At 37.0% G+C, this 16,789-nt stretch overlaps 1 protein-coding gene across 1 annotated transcript in view; it reads left to right on the forward strand.

Annotated features, from left to right (window-relative positions):
* PAPPA (pappalysin 1) overlaps positions 1-16,789 on the forward strand; it is a 275,897-nt gene that overhangs the window by 90,830 nt on the left and 168,278 nt on the right. The window lies entirely within an intron of this gene.

The raw sequence follows: 16,789 nt of genomic DNA on the forward strand, positions 1-16,789 counted from the left end.
AATATTATACTAGCCCTTCTAACTCAATGAGCACTCCATTGCATAGCCTAAGAAACTCTAAGGGCTTCTTCATGACATTGGAGGAGGACATTAATGGAGAAAGATCTTTTTTGCTGATGAGGAAACTGAGGCTTAGAGAGGGGTAATAACAAACTTAAGATCATATGTCAGGGGAATCCAAGCCACTTGTCTCTTAATCCAGTATCTTATGATATGCTATCTCATTCCAGCCCTGATACCATTATATGAATCTAAATATTATGGGTCAAATAACATAAAGTCTCATACCTAGATCTTATTTTAAATATACAAGTACAAGGTGAGGGAGTTGTGACTGGTCAGTAGTTTTGTGAAAAAGATCTTGGGTTTTTAATAGATTTCAAGGTCAATGTGAGTTTGCCAACTGTATGACATGGTCGCCCAAAAGAGCAAATATAACCTTAGGCCACAAGGCAAGAAACAGTGACTCGAATGAAGGTGGCAGTAGTTCCACTCTCCTCTTCCATGTTCAGCCATGAGGAGACTGAACTTCATGAGGAGTATTCAACTCTGTGTATACCATTTTCAGAAGGACTTAACAAGTTGGAGCAAGACTAGCTGAGGGTGGCCAGGGTGGTGAAAGGACAAGAGACTTTGCCATATGACAATCCATTTAATGAACTGGGAAGTATATCCTGGACAAGAGAAGATTTAGGGGAAAACATGACAGCTCTCTATTTGGAGGACTTTCTTATGGAAGAGAGATTAGATGTACTGTCTTTAGAGCCAGAGGGAAGAACTAGGAATGATAGGTGGAAGTTATAGCAAGGAAGATTTTAGCCTGATTTTAGGAAAACATTTCATGACAATTAGGGTTATATGAGTATAGAACGGGCTGCCTTGGGTGGTAGAGGTTCCCTATTTCTGGTGGTCTTTAAGTGGAAGTTTAGAGTGGTGGTAGTATAGAGGGAATTGATAGACATGTAAAGGTTGGCGTCAAACTCAGGCCAGCTTCCCCCAGTGGACTGCAAAACTCTTCAGTGCAACTGGAACCAGATATGATTAGGAAACAATTAACAACAACAAAAAAAACAATAAAAATGCAATACAATATAGATAATGTTAATTTGTAGTTTTCTAAGTCAATATGAAGCCCATGGAGGTAATTTCTCTTTGAATTTGACATTACTGGACTATATGACCTCTGAAGCCCCTTTGACCCATGAGAGTTTACGATTTTCTCTTGTAAATACCTTAATGGACCTGTGCTGAAAGTCTATATAGAAGAGTAGAACTGCCAGTAAAATCTTGAGGGTTAACACCAGTAGAAAGCACGAGTGTTTTGATGTTCCCTGAATTCAGGACTGGCACAGCTCACAGCCTCAATCCACTTTGTCTGCAGTAATGGCACATGAAAAATAAGTTGACTCCCCACTTTTTTTGAAGAGCTGTTATCAGTAGCTTTGCTGGGAGCTCTATTTAGAAAACTTTCCATAATACTTAATAAACTGCCTTTCTAGCCGTCTTGAGATTTTTCTCCCCCTCTGGCTGTATGTATTATCAAACTTTTGGTCCACTTTTGGCCTGTATTCTTTTTTGTAAATAGAATTTTTGTAAATGAAGTGGCCCATGTATGTCTTTAATTTGTATTTCATAAGGCAGTTATTGTACATTAAATAAGTACCATCTGACTGTTAAAAAACATATTGGAGGGTTAATTGTTGTGTAATGAGATATGTCTCTATTACATAGTTTCTTGAGCCTTAATCAATATGTTTTTAATAACCCATAGTCAGTTGGCACTTAAAAACATACAATAGCTATTCTATTCAGCCTAAAGCTCCATAACAGAATTATCATATGCTAAATTAATAGTGACATTTTAGAAACATGCCTAATGAGGGTTAACAACTCTGTAGGCTCTACTCAATATTTAGGGGAAGCCTGTCAGTAAGGTGAATAAAGTATTGAAAACAATTAGAAACTCATGCCCAAAGAACGAATGGTACCATTTATAGAACAAAATCTCTTCTTGCTCCTTTCCAAGTGCTCCAGAAATGTTCAGCTCTATAAAATTTTTGCTGACCAAGGAATCTCCATTGTTCCCATCTATATCAACCAATAGCCACCTGTCCCTCTTCCCTAGTCTTCCTCACCACCTATTATTATTCTCAACAATAACGTATGTATTTCTTAAAATGCTCAGATATCCCTGTATTTTGCATCTGTACATACTGGATTCATTGAGGAACTATGACCAATAAGAAAGAACACTGGATTTGGAGTCAGAAAGCTTGGGATTAAATGCTGACTGCCACTAAGTCACTTAGGCAAGTCCTGTGTCCCCTCTGGGAATCAGTTTTCTAATCTACAAAATAAGGGGATTATTGGACCAAATGGTGTCTAAGATCCCTTCCAAGTCTAATTTGTATGGCTGGTCATTCAAGGAAATGCCTAATCTATCAATCAACAAGTTTTTATTATGCCCCTACTGTATACCAGGTGCCCTTCTAGAGGCTAGGCACAGGGGTGGGGAACCAGAGCCTCAAGGCCATATGTGGCCCTCTAAGTGGCTCCCTTTGACTGGATCCAAACTTCACAGAACAAATCCCCTTAATAAAAGAATCTGTCATGTAAAACTTTGACTCAGTCAAAAGGCCTCACTCAAGGACCTAGAAGGCCACATGTGGCCTTGAGGCCTCAGGTTCCCAACCTTTTGGGATATAAGTACAAAGAAAAAACAATTTTAACTCACAAGTAGGTTATAGTCTTTGTGTGTGTGTGTGTGTGTGTGTGTGTGTGTGTGTGTGTGTGTGTGTGTGTGTGTTTGTTTCAGGTTTTTTTTTAATTTGCTTGTTTCAACTACCTGGATAGTTGAGAGAGCTGGGTATGAGAAAAAAGCCTTGACCAAATTACTTGGATTCTAGTCCAGGTTTTGGTTCTGCTGCTAACTTTGTGACAATAGGCAAGTTACTTCGCCTCTTTGAGTATTTTCCCTCAACTGTGGAACTGAGGAAGAGAAAGAGAGAGACAGAGAGAGAGAGAATGTCTTGAGTGTACTTGAAAGAGTAGTAGTGGTAGTAGTAGTAGCAGTAGTGTCAGTAGTAGTAGTAATAGTGATAGTAGTGGTAGTAGTAATAGTGATAGTAGTGGTAGTAGTGGTGGTAGTAGTAGTAGTAATAGTAGTGGTAGTTGTAGTGGTAGTAGTAGCAGCAGTGGTAGTAGTAGTAGTAGTAGTAGTAGTTGTTGTAGTGGTAGCAGCAGTCAGAAAACCTAGGTTCTAGTCCTGACTCTATCGCTGACTTGCTTTTAAACTTCATGTAAATCATTGAAACTCTAGGCTTCACTTTCATCATTTGCAATATGAGGAAAATAATACATACATTATATATGACGTGTATATAATGTGTTTTATATATTATATATGTACATATATATATAGAGAGAGAGCAATTATTATGTTGTTACAATTATTAATTACATTCTTATAAATTATAATAATTATTATTAATTATAGTACACACACCTCAGAAGATTGCCATGAGGACCAAAATACTGAATGTGAAACACTTGGTAAACTGAGAAGTAGAGCTAAAAGTGTAAGGTGTTATTACTACTAGAAGACATAATCTGTTTTAAGAAATTCTGCATATGAAGAATACTTCTTTGTATTGAGAGGAAAAAAAAAAAAAAGAAAATACCAGAGAGGGAACATAGCCCTGTGCAAGGGCCCGATAAAATCAGTTTGCTCCCTGATTCTGTCGCAGCACTTTCCTAATCTTTTCATCATCATGAATCCACTCATGTGGTTCGAGCTTCATGTACTTGGGCTGCATTGAAACTGGAATTCTACTGGGGCTCCTGTAGGGAGGGAGCTGAACCAGCCAACCTCTAAAGTCCCCTTCCAAGTCTAACCTAGGGTCTAGGACTCTGTCCTTAGGATGAGAAAGTCTAGTATTAATTGATTGATTTTTTTTCCCCCTAACTAACCACACAAAGTACCCACATTCATGTAGAGAGAATTGAATGCAGGCCCTCTGCTTCTTATAGTATAAGTTTATTTACCCTTCAATTTCTATAGGACAAGCTAGTGTGAGGTTAGAGAGGTATATTATACAATTGTCCAAATATTTTGCCTCTACCACCAAATCATGCTTTGACCTTAGGTAAATCACTTCCTATTTATAGGCATTTTGGTTTCAACAAAATGAGTGCTCTGAACTAGATGTCTTCTGGAGAAAGCGCATTATAGCAGTTAGTGATGAAAAACTCAATTTATAGGCAAAGGACATGGGTGCAAATTCCAGCTTTGGTATGTGCTACCTGTGTGACCTTGGGTAAGTCGTTAGTCTGCCAGTCAGTAAATAAATGTTAATAAATGTTTATTATGTGCCAGGCAATATGCCCTACAGTCTACTTCATCCAATCTAATCCCTCTAGAGCTCCTTTTCAATTTCTATTTAGTCACACCTCTTCCATCTTGTAGTTGTTGCTGTTGTTTTCCTTAAATACTGAAGGACTGAAATGCTGTTATATTCAGAAAGGAGAAAAAGAAAGTATTTCCAGAGAGGCCCTGGAGCGACTTGTTTTTAATGAATAGTAATATGATAATGGTGATTTACATTTCAATTCTTTGTAATTGGGCTTATACTGTGCTTACTTAATTAAAACATTTCAATTAAAAAAAATGTCCTGAACTGGGAGACTTGAGACCAAGATTAGAATCCTGAATCTGCAATTCGTTATCTATGTGACTTGGGGATGGATAGTCAGTCCCTTTGGCCTCTGAGGCTGAGTTTCATCATCTATTAATTGAGGATAATAATCATTTCCCTGCCTCAATGATAGGGTTCCTGTGAGAATAAAGTAAGGTAATGTAGTTGTTAGAAAACAGGGTTTCAGATCCCATTTCTGATACCAACTAGTTGTGGGACCTTAAACAAGTCACTAAACATTTCTTGGCTTCAATTTCTTTATCTGTAAAATAAAGGGGTTAAAGGAGACAACCTCCAAGGGGCTCATATTCCTTTTTTTTTTTAAACTTAGATACAAGATAAAAAAAGGAAAAGACAAATAAACATTGCCATGTTTACAGCAGACTATGAAAAGAGGATTCAATATAAAACAGTGAATTTCCATTTCAAGAAAACCTATATAACAAATACTATACATTGTTTTCAGAGTTGCCCACCTTTTCTTTACTTCCTTTGTTCTCTGCTGTGCATTTTTTACTTTATTTTTCCCCTCCCTCCCCCTACCACATATACATACACATATATATACTTTTATGTATATAATATATATAGACACACACATATATACACACACATATATACATATATACACATATGTAACATAGATATCTGTAAATATACACATATACACTCATACACATATATGTAAGACCATACTATGCTTATTTCCTCTTATCATTTGTTTCTTTGAAGGTGGATAGCATCTCCTTTATAAGTCCAAGTTTTTCCATGTTTTTCTACTTCAACCACTTCACTATTTCCTGCATCACAGCAATATTGCAACCCAATCACATCCTGTCTGAGAGATTGTCTATGAAAGTTTTTCCCACCAATTTTTTTTTTGCATTCCTTCTAATCTTGGTTATATAAGTTTTATGTATACAAAAATATTTTAATTTGAAATAATAGAAATCATCCTTTTTTGAACTTCAACAATGCTGTCACCTTATAATATAGTTTAAGGTCTGATGTTGCTGAATCTACTCCCTTTACATATTTTTTCCCCTGATTTCTTTGAAGTTCCTGACCTTTTGTTCTTCCAAATGAATTTCATCATTATTTTTTCTAACTTGGTAATTTTTTTTTAGTAATTTAATTGGAATGACAGTAAATAAATAAATTAGGTAAAATTATCATTTTAAAAATTATATTCCATTACCTACCCATGAACAATAAATGTTGCTTTAATTATTTAGATCTGAGCTTATTTGCATAAAAATATTTTATGTTTATGTTCATATAATTCCTGTGTCTGTTTTGGCAGATGTTTATTATGTGTAGGTATTTTAAATGGTCTAAAACAATAATTGCTGACAGTATAGTTTCTCTATTTTTCACTTTTGATTAATTCTGTTTTAACTTTGAGATCGCAATTACTATTCTTGCTTTTTTTACATACTAAATTCTACTCCTGCCCTTTATTTTATCTTTGTGTGTATCTCTCATTTTTATGTTTCCTAAAAGCAGCATATTGTTGAATTCGAATTTTTAATTTTATCCATTTCCATTTTATGGGTAAATTCATCCCATTCACATTCTAAGCCACAATTACTTATGTATTTTCTTCTTTCCTACTTTTCTTCATTATCCTTCTCATCCCACTTTACCCTATTCCTTCTCACTCCTCCATTTTACTTCTACTCGCTACTTTGCCCTCTTATTCCTTAATATACCCACTCCTTTAAAAGCCCCTCCCTTATCTTCTCCCCACCCTATCCCCTTGCCCTCTTATTTCTTTCTAAATATAGAAAACTTGTGTGTGTGTGTGTGTGTGTGTGTGTGTGTGTGTGTGTGTATGTTGTTCCCTCTTTAACCCATTCCCAATGAGAGTAAGATTCTGGCACTACCCACTCTCCCCCCTACTAGCTTCTTCTATATATTTTTTTTTTCCTTTTATGACTCATTTGTATGAGATAATTACTCCTTTTTATCTCTCACAACACGGTTTTATTTTTTTTAGAATCACCTCATCGTACTCAGTCCAGTTCACACCTTTTGTTCAAACTATCCAAATAATGATGACAATCATGAGAGTACTGTTAATATTTTAACATATAAAAAGTAAATATTTGATCTTATTGAGTCCCTTATAAGTGGTATTGAATGTTTATCTTATATTTCTCCTGCATTTTATATGTCAAGTTTTCCCTTAAGTTCCAGAGTTTTTGTTAGAAAAACCTGAAAGTCTTTCAGTTTGTTAAATGTCTCCCTCCTCCCCCCATTCTGGATTATACTTGTCTTTACTGGCTAAATTATCCTGGGTCATAACCCCAGCTCTTTTGCTCTACAGAATATAGTATTCCAAAACCTACAGTTCTTCAGCGTAGTAGCTGCTAGGTCTTGTGTAACCATCATTGCACCTCCACGATATTTAATTTTTTTTTTTCCCCTCATGGCTTCCAATATTTTCTCCTTAGCCTAGGAGCTTTGAAACTTGGCTGTGATATTCTTGTAAGCTTGCCTCCTGAGATCTCTTTCAGGTGGTGATCAATGGATTTTTTCTGTATCTACTTTGACTTCTTGTTCTAGAATTCCAGGGCAATTTTCCCTGATAATCTCTTGTAACATTGTATCAAGATTCTTTTTTTTAATCATAATTTTCAGGTAGTTTAAATGTTCTTATTTCTCTTCGATCTGTTCTTCAGATCTGTTGTTTTTTTGATGAGATTTTTACTTTTTCTCCTATTTTTTCATTCTTTTGATTTTGTTTTATGATTTCTTGCTGTCTTAGAATTCCATTAGCTTCCCCTTGCCCAATTCTAGTTTTCAAGGAATTATTTTCTTCCTTAAGTTTTTTGATTTTCTATTTCCAGTTGGTTGACTTTTTTATGATTTTCTTGATTTTCTTGGATTGACATTTTTTTTTCTATTTTTTTCCCCTTGATCTCTTTTATCTGATTTTTAAAATCCTTTTTAAGTCCTTCCAAGAACTCTTTGTGCTTGGGACCATTTGATGTTTCTCATTGAAAAAGGAGAGACTTTTTTAGCTTCATTATCTTCCTCTGAATATAAACCCAGATCTTCTTTATCCCCATAGTAACTATCTATGTTTTGTTCTTTCTCCTTTGCTTACTCATTTTTATGTATATATTTTTTGTTTTATATCATTTTTAGCAGCTATTAGTATGATCAAGTTACAGTCCCAAGGTATGGGGAATGATACCCCAAGCCTCAAGTCCTTCTAACTGTTACTCTATGAGGTCTGTCTTGGGGCCCAACCTTGGGCTCTCCACTCCTAAGCCACAGATAGGGCTCCCAGCCACAACGTCCTGCAAATGCCCTTGCTCCCTGCTGTCCCTCTGGTGGCTGCAAACTACAGCTGTCCTCTTTGCCCTGGAATTGAAACCAGGAACTCTGCTCTCCTGAAAGTGCCCACAGCCAACAGGGTCCCTGCCCTTCCTTACTGTACTCACTAGATGTGTTCTAGCTCCTTCTCCCCACTGCCACAACGTGGGACACATCTGATCAGCACAGTTATGCTTGGCGTCCCTGGACAGTGGAAGGTCCTTCAATTTTCTCCTACGCAGCCATCAGAGTCAGTCTGGCGATGATGAGCTCATATTCCTAAGAACATTTTTACTCCCCTACAGTTTACATTCTAGTACCTTCTGGACAGCTAGCTAGAACAGTGGATAGAGTACTGCCCTAGAGTCAAGAGGACCACGGTTCAAATATGACCTCTGACATAAGCTATGTGACCCTAGGCAAGTCACTTAACTCTTTTTGCCTCAGTTCCTCATCTGTAAAATGATCTAGAGAAGGAAATGACAAATGACTGCAGTATCTTTGCCAAGAAAACCTCCAGAAGGGGCCATGGAGAATTGGACATACATGAAATGACTCAACAACAAAAACCTACTGTGTGCCAGGCACTGTGCTAGGTTCAGGTGCTATAAAGACCAAAAAAAAAAAAAAATCAAACAGGCCCTTACATTCTATTGCGGCATGCACACATAAAAGGAAATGATGTGTGTAAAACATTTTGCCAACCTTAAAGCTTTATTTAAGTGTTGACTATTATTTTAAAAGTATACACAAAATAAATACCAGGTAAATGGAGGGGGAAGTTTATATTAGTAGCTGGGGAGATCAGGAAAGGCTTCAAAAGTGGACTGAACATAGAAAAGTCTTTATTTTGGTGGTTCCAAAGACATTTCAGCATGTGTCAGAAGCCCTCAGATCTTTACAGACAGTAGCATTTATTGGACCATAGAAATGGGGAAATTATTAATAGAGAATTCTAGTTACTGGAATGCTCGAGAGAAGCAAGGTAGAGTGTACTTCTCACAAAGTCTGATTTATTGGGGTCTGAATTTATTAAGTATTGTCTTAATTCAGAGCACAGAGATAAGTTTCCTAATTCAGCTGTCAAAGTGACCTTACTAAAGCACAGGTCTGACCATGTCACGTTCTTATGCAATAAAACCCAATAGCTCCTTATCACTTCCAAGATCAAATAGAAAATCACCTGTTTTAGCATTCAGAGTCCTTCATTATGTAACCCTCTCCCCACCCACTTTTCCAGTGTCCTTATGGCCTGCTCCCTTCTCTCCCTGCCTCCCCCCTCCCCCTACACTCAGTGTTCTGGTAACCCTGACCTCCTTGCTGTTATTCAAACAAGACATGGCATCTTCCCAACCCTAGCCATTTCTGCTGACGGTCCCCCATGACTGGAATTCTCATCTTCCTCAACTTTGCTTCTTGACTTCCTTCAGGTTTTATCTAAAACCTTATATTCTACAGGAAGCCTCTCCGGACCCTCCCACCCCCCCCCCCTTTAATTCTAATGCCTTCTGTCCATTGATCATTTCCAATTTATCTTGTATATAGTTTGTTTGTATATAGTTGTTTACATGCTGTCTCCCCCATTAGACTGTGAGCTCCTTGAGGACAGGCACTGTCCTTTGCTTTTCTTTGTATCACCAACACCTGGCACATAATAGGCTTTCTTTTTTTTATGTTGAAAGCATTAATGACTTTAACTGAAAACATTTTACAGAGGCATATCCAAATGGCACAATCAGTTTTTTAAAAATATATTTATTTTGACACTTGTATAGATTTCTTTTTTTTTTTTTTTTTTGAGGGGACTAGGCAGGGCAATTGGGGTTAAGTGACTTGCCCAAGGTCACATAACTAGTAAGTGTGTCAAGTGCCTGAGGCCAGATTTGAACTCAGGTCCTCCTGACTCCAAGGCCTGTGCTCTACTCACTACACCACCTAGCTGCCCCCACAATCAATTTTTAAAGAACAGGCAGACAATTACCAGTAGTCAACATTTCTTTGCTAGAGCAAACACAATGCAAGCTTAAAATATTGATAAATGGAAAATAAATGCTTGGACGCCAAGCTGGTAACAAATCTTTATTAACTGATTAACTTCTCTAGGGTATTGAATTCTTTTTTTATAGATCCCTATGGGTGAAATGTAGCTTAGCATCTCCCCACTGATTCAAGGTCCAGTTTTGAGTCTTCTTAACATGGATGATCTGAGGCTGCTGTAGTGTATGGTAAAATTGTGGAGCTAGTATTCTTAACTAAAACAGAAAACAAGAAACTGAATTGTAGAAATTTGGCTTTTCCAGCCCTGTCTTTGTGGGGGATTCTGACTGACAGCGAGAGCTCTTCTCAAGGAGAGACCTAGGGGGCAGCATCAGTGACCAGGGCCTTTTCATGTCCTTGCCCATACTCCACCCTTGTCCCTGACTTAAGGATAATGGTTTAGGAAAAAAATGCTGGGCTATTTCTGGCTTATGAACCAGCATGTTATTTCCTCTGACATTTCCAACCTCACTTGGGATTGTTCCTGTTAGTTGATTTTGTATCAAGAAAAGAAAAGGAGTTCCCCCTTTGGCTCTCTCCTGAGGTAATTATCTCCTTGGAGGATAAGTTGGATCCCAGAGGTTTCCAAAATGAGATTGAATCCAGACATAGAAGATTGGGGGGGTGGGGTGGTTAGCCACCCAAAGATTCCACTCTCAATGGGCTTGGACTCTGACTTTTCAGGGTTGGATCCCTTGAGGGCTTTGAACTTCCCTTGGAAAAGTTGGCTGCTAAGTCAAATTAGATTATATGGTAAAGAAACAGCTTTTGACTGGAGGAACTCAAAATGATGTGGATTGCTGGAGGCAGGCTTGACCACCTAGACCTGTGGTATGTGAACTCAAAGAATGCTGGATCCATTGATTTTTCTACCCCTATTATCCCTCTCTCTGTCTTGACCTCCCTTCCCCCTTTCTTGGAAATTTTCTGGGGAAGATGAGAAAAGAATTGTAGAGGGGAATCAGACAGAAAAAAGTATGGCTGGATCAACCAGCTAAAACTCTCCATACAATTCACAAAGCAGAATATATAACTACAAGGTTTTTTCTTGCTCAAATGTGTGATTTTGGCATGGAGATTACCCTGAGTTCTTGGATTTTATACCAATGGAGATCCAAACTCTGACAGATTTTGCCAAGCTGGAAAAGGCTTTGAGTTTAGGTCCTGTGATAGACTTTGTCTGCTTCCCAAGGACCAGCTTTGCAAAATATGGAAAAGGCTCATCACCAGAAAATTGACCATTAGATAGCTAACTAAATGACTACAACAACAATAAGGCAGCTATCATAAAGTGCTTTCCATATATTCTTTCTTTTGATCTTTACAATAACCACTGTGAGTTAGGTGCCATTCCTATCCTCATTTTTATAGATGAGGATAATGAGATTTAAGAAGTTAAGTGACTTCCTATGGTTATAGATGGAGAAAGTATATGAGGGAAGATTTAAATTTAGGTCTTCCTGAATCCTAGTCCAGCACTCTACCCACTGTGTATATTTTGTCCATGGCAACCCATGAAAGAGAAACATTTCAAATGGCCCTTGTCTTGTTCAGTCCTCTTGCACTTCCATGATAACTATGGTAACGGGACAGAATAAGGGCAGAGAAGGTGATAACAATCTCACAGCACTTAGGCTTATCACAAACATTTAACTGTTGGTATTTGTAATGTGGAACCCTCATGCAATGACCAATGAGTTGACACAACACTAGAAGAAACGTAGGCTGTCTATATTGACAGTTAGTTGAACAAAAGACATAAGGGATCATAAAAGCACAGAATCTAAGACCTAGGATGGACTTCAGGGAACATTGAGTCCAAAATGTATTAATTTAAAAAGTAGCTACGGAATGGAAGGGCCCCTCCCAGCTTCTCCTCTGAAAGGCAAAAGAATTGGAGAGATTTGATTTTAACCTGCACTTAAAAACAAGAAAGAACATCACTTTAGGGAATATTTTCCTATCTCTCCTTCCAGTGTTCCTGATAAGCATAAGAAACAGCCCAACTAGAAAACAGGAACTGTTGCAGATGATGGAAATGTGGAGAAATGTTACAAAGAACCTGATAAAATCATCTAAGTTAAGTCAGCATAGATAGGCATCCCTCAGAGATATTGCGGGTTTGGTTCTAGACCACTGCAATAAAGCGAGTCACACACTTTTTTTTTTTTGTTTTCCAGTACATATAAAAGTTATATTTATACTATACTGTAATCTATTAAGTGTGCAATAGTATTATGTCTAAAAAATTGTACATCCCATAATTAAAAATATTTTATTGCTAAAAAAATTGTTAACCGTCATAAGAGCCTTCAGTGAGTCAGAACGTTTTTCCTGGTGAAGGGTCTTGCCTCAGTGTTGATGGCTGTTGTCTGATCAGTGTAGTGGTTGCTAAAGGGTAGGGTGGCTGTGGCAATTTCTTAAAATAAAACAACAATGAAGTTTGCCATATGGATTGACACATCCTTTCACTTGAACACTTAGAGGCCATTGTATGGTTATTAATTGGCCTAATTTCAATATTGTTGTATCTCAAGGAATAGGAAGTAATGGAGAAAGGGAGAGAGTTGGGAGAATGGCCAGTCACTGGAGCAATCAGAATACATACAATATTTATCAGCTAAATTCTCAGTCTTATATTGGCATGGTTTGTGACTCCCCAAAACAATTATAATAGTAGCATCATAGATCACTGATCACAGATCATCATAAAAGATATAATAATAATGAAAAGGTTTGAAATATTGCAAGAACTACCAAAATGTGACACAGAAACAAGATGTGAACAGACACTGTTGGAAAAATGGCGCCCATAGACTTGCTTGATGCGGGGTTGCCACAAACCTTCAGTTTGTTAAAAAAAAAAAATAAATACCTGCAAAGCAAAACAAAGCAAAGAGCAATAAAACAAGGTATGCCTGTACCTCTATACTCAGTTGCTTCAATATGAATGTGGGTATAGGGGCAGGAGGCCAAAATTATGTTGGAAATACAGTTTAGCATTAAAAAATGGAAGGAAGCAGAATGATCTACTACTCAAAAACTTCATGCAGTACAGCATGATTACTTCAAAAAGAGGCTTGAAAGCTGGTGGATGTGTTGAACATCTAATGACACCCCCTCACCCCCCCCCAAAAAAAAAGTGAAGCTGACTACATTTTAAGAGACAGGAACAAACTAGTTACTGATACAAGTCATTTCAGAATCAGCTGTTGATGTGCAATCAGATCATAAGCTAATTAGAGCAAAGGTCAAAATCAATACTAAATTAGAAGAAAGGATAAAGATGAGAAGAAACTGCAATAATTACAGCAGTAACAACCTGGCATGTTTAAGTATGTTGTCAACTCAAGGAAATTAGAAATGGACATGAGGGTGGGGTGGGGGGATGCACTGACAATCATCATTTCTTTAAGAAACGTAACTGATGCAAAACAGAAGGAAGAGGGGGGAAAACCCGTCCAGAAACTACCTCAGCCAGCAAACACTTTATCTATTTATCATGAATAGAGGCCTGGCAGTCAAGGGCAAGCTAAATCTATTTAGAATTCAGATTTGTTTGCAAGACATGACAGGGAGATCGTGGAAGATCAAAAGCAGTGTGACATTACAAAGTGGGGAGAGGGGGAATAGTTGAAAAGAAAATAAGCCGGTAGAGAACTTGGTATGACAGCTAAACCAATCATCCCTAAAACACTTGTAGAGACAAATGCTTAAAGGATAACATTTAGAATGAGAAGGAAAAGAACTTCTGGCTTTTATATATTGAAATATCCTCATCAGCTAAGATAGACCCATCATAATCAGATATTGTTACCTCATGAAGTACTTGGTTCTTATCTAGGGAAGTGATGACATTTAAGGTCAAATTGGAGGGGTGGAGTCAAGATGGCCAATTAGAGGTAACCCAGATGAAGTCTCCCAACATTTCCCTCCAAACAACTTTAAAATAATATCTCAAATCAATTTTTGTAGCTTCAGAGCCAAAAAAAGGTTGGGGTAAAACATTTTCTGGCATAAGAAAACTTAGGTGGTCAGCAGGAAAAGATTGTGACACTGGAGTGGGGGCCTATCCAGAGCCCACATATGTGGTGGTGGCAGCAGTTTTTGGAGCTTTCAGCCCTGAGATAATAAGTTCAGACAACTAGTCAGAAAAGAGATTATAGGGGACCCTTTGCTTTCACTAGCTATAGCTAGAACTGATTGGGCAACTCTATTGTATGTATGTGTGTTCTGGTTTGAAGTTGAGTGCTAGTGGAAATGAGTGCTAGTGATTGTAGCTACAGGGGGCCAAGGGCCCCTCTTGGGTAAGACCAAAATGGAGACTAAGAGAGCAATGAGCATACTTCTCGCAGAATCATACCATCTTGGAAGATTGCAAACCTCCAGAACTAGCTCTGAAAATAATAACAAGACAAAAACTTGAAGCTTGGCATGATGCCTCCCCATCCCCAGTGGAGCAGAGCCCAACTTTATCATGAAGTTCAAAGTAAAGAAATAGGCTGGAAAAATGAGCAAACAATGAAAAGGGACTTTGAACGTAAAAAGCTGCTATGGTGGCAGGGAAGACCAAGACATAAACTTGGAAGAAGAAAACAATGTAAAAACATCTACAAAGCCTCAAAGAAAAAAGCTAATTGGACCCAAGCTCAACAAGAGTTACTGGAAGAGCTAAAGGAAGAGATAAGAGTGGTAGATAAAATTGGGAAAAGAAATGAGAGTGGTGCAAGAAAATTATGAAAAGAGAATTAACAGCTTGGTAAAAGAAACACACAAAAAAAATACTGAAGAAAATAACACCTTTAAAAACAAAATTGGCCTAATAATAAAAGAGACACAAAAAGATACTGAAGAAAAGAATTCTTTAAAAAGCAGAATGGACTAAATGAAAAAGTAGGTACAAAAATTTCACTGAAGAAAATTATTTCTTAAAAATTAGAATTTGGCAAGTAGAAGTTAATGACTCCATGAGACATCAAGAAACAATAAAACAAAGTCTAAAGAATGAAAAAAAATAGAAGAACATATGAAATATCTCATTAAAAAAAACTGACCTAGAGAATAGATTGAGGAGAGATATTTTTAATAGTATGTTATTTTTTCTAACTATATATAAAGACAATTTTTAGCATTCACTTTTATAAAATGTTGAGTTCCCAATTTTCTCTCTCCTTCCCCTCTCCCCTCCCTAAGACAGTAAGCAATTTGATATAGGTTATATATGTGCAATCATGTAAAGCATATTTCCACATTAGTCATGTTGTGAAAGAAACAGAACAAAAGGGAAAAAAAAACCCACGCAAAATAAAGTGAAAATAGTTTCTATCTGCATTCAGACTCCATCAGTTCTTTCTCTGGATGTTGATAGCATTTTTCATCATGAGTCTTTCAGAATTGTCTGGGATCATTGTATTGCTGAGAAAAGCTACAATCATAGTTGATCATCACCCAATGTTACTATTACTGTCTACAGTGTTTAAGTAGAGATAGCTTAAAAATTATTGGACTACCTGAAAGTTATGATACATAAAAAAAAGAAAGACTAGATATCATATTTCAAGAAATTATCAAGGAATACTTCCCCAATATCTTAGATAGTGAAGGTAAAATAAAAATTGAAAGAATCCACTGATCACCGTCTGAAAGAGATTCCCAAATGAAAACTCCCAGGAATGTTATAGTCAAATTCCAGAGCTCCCAGGTTAAAGAGAAAATGCTTCAAGCAGCCAGAAACAAATACCTCAGATATGGAACCACAGTCAGGTTCACACAAGATTTAGCAACTTCAACATTAAAAAAAAAAAAAAGCAGAGAGATTGGAATATAATATTCTTGAAGGCAAAGGAGCTAGGGTTTATAGCCAAGATGTGTAAGACTTGGCTGCTCTGATAATAGAATAATCGAAGACAATTCCAAAGAACTCGTTCTGAAAAAAATGCTATCCACCTCCAGAGATAGAATTGATGAACTCTGAGTGCAAATTGAAGTATACTTTTCTCGCGTTCTTTTTCTTTTTGAAATATGGCTAGTGTGGAAATACATTTTGCATGACTTCACATGCATAATCGTTATCCTATTGCTTGCCTTCTCAGTGGGTAGGGGAGGGGTGAGAAGGATTGAATTTGGAACTCAAAATCTAAAAAGAAAAAGAAATGCTCAAGTTAATAATAAATTTAAAAGAATTTTAAAATAAAATAAACAGCTTGATGGGGGTAAAACATCAAATTGGAAAGAAAAACTGGACCCTACCAAAGACATGAAAAATGAATTTGTTGCTGTTGGTTTTTAAGTCAATAAACAAAAGACACAATGGAGTCTAACACTCTCTACAACCTCTCAGTTACTATGTACCTATCGTGTAGATGTTATTTGCTGGAGAACATTGTGTGCAAAAGTCTATTAGTTGCTTTTCATGTTTTTACCAAGGATACTCTTTAGTTCATGTGTAAATTATTCTCATTAAGACCTTATAGAAAAGAAATAGGTAGATGGGTTGGCACTTGTTAGTGCCTTCTCAGTCACCTTATAAGGGTAATCATTGGTCATCTTTTCCATTTTTATGACTTATTTCCCTATTTGAGCTACTTTAAATATTAATCTCTAAGAGATGTTAAAGTTGCATCTTCTCCAACACAGATTTTCAGAGAATTGTGTGGATCTCAAATTTTTCGAGACATTTATGAAATGAGTGGATTGTTTTGGGAAGATTTATTGAAAGACAAGAATGAGCATCT

Source organism: Trichosurus vulpecula, chromosome 3, assembly GCF_011100635.1.
Source record: "Trichosurus vulpecula isolate mTriVul1 chromosome 3, mTriVul1.pri, whole genome shotgun sequence".
Classification (NCBI taxonomy): domain Eukaryota; kingdom Metazoa; phylum Chordata; class Mammalia; order Diprotodontia; family Phalangeridae; genus Trichosurus; species Trichosurus vulpecula.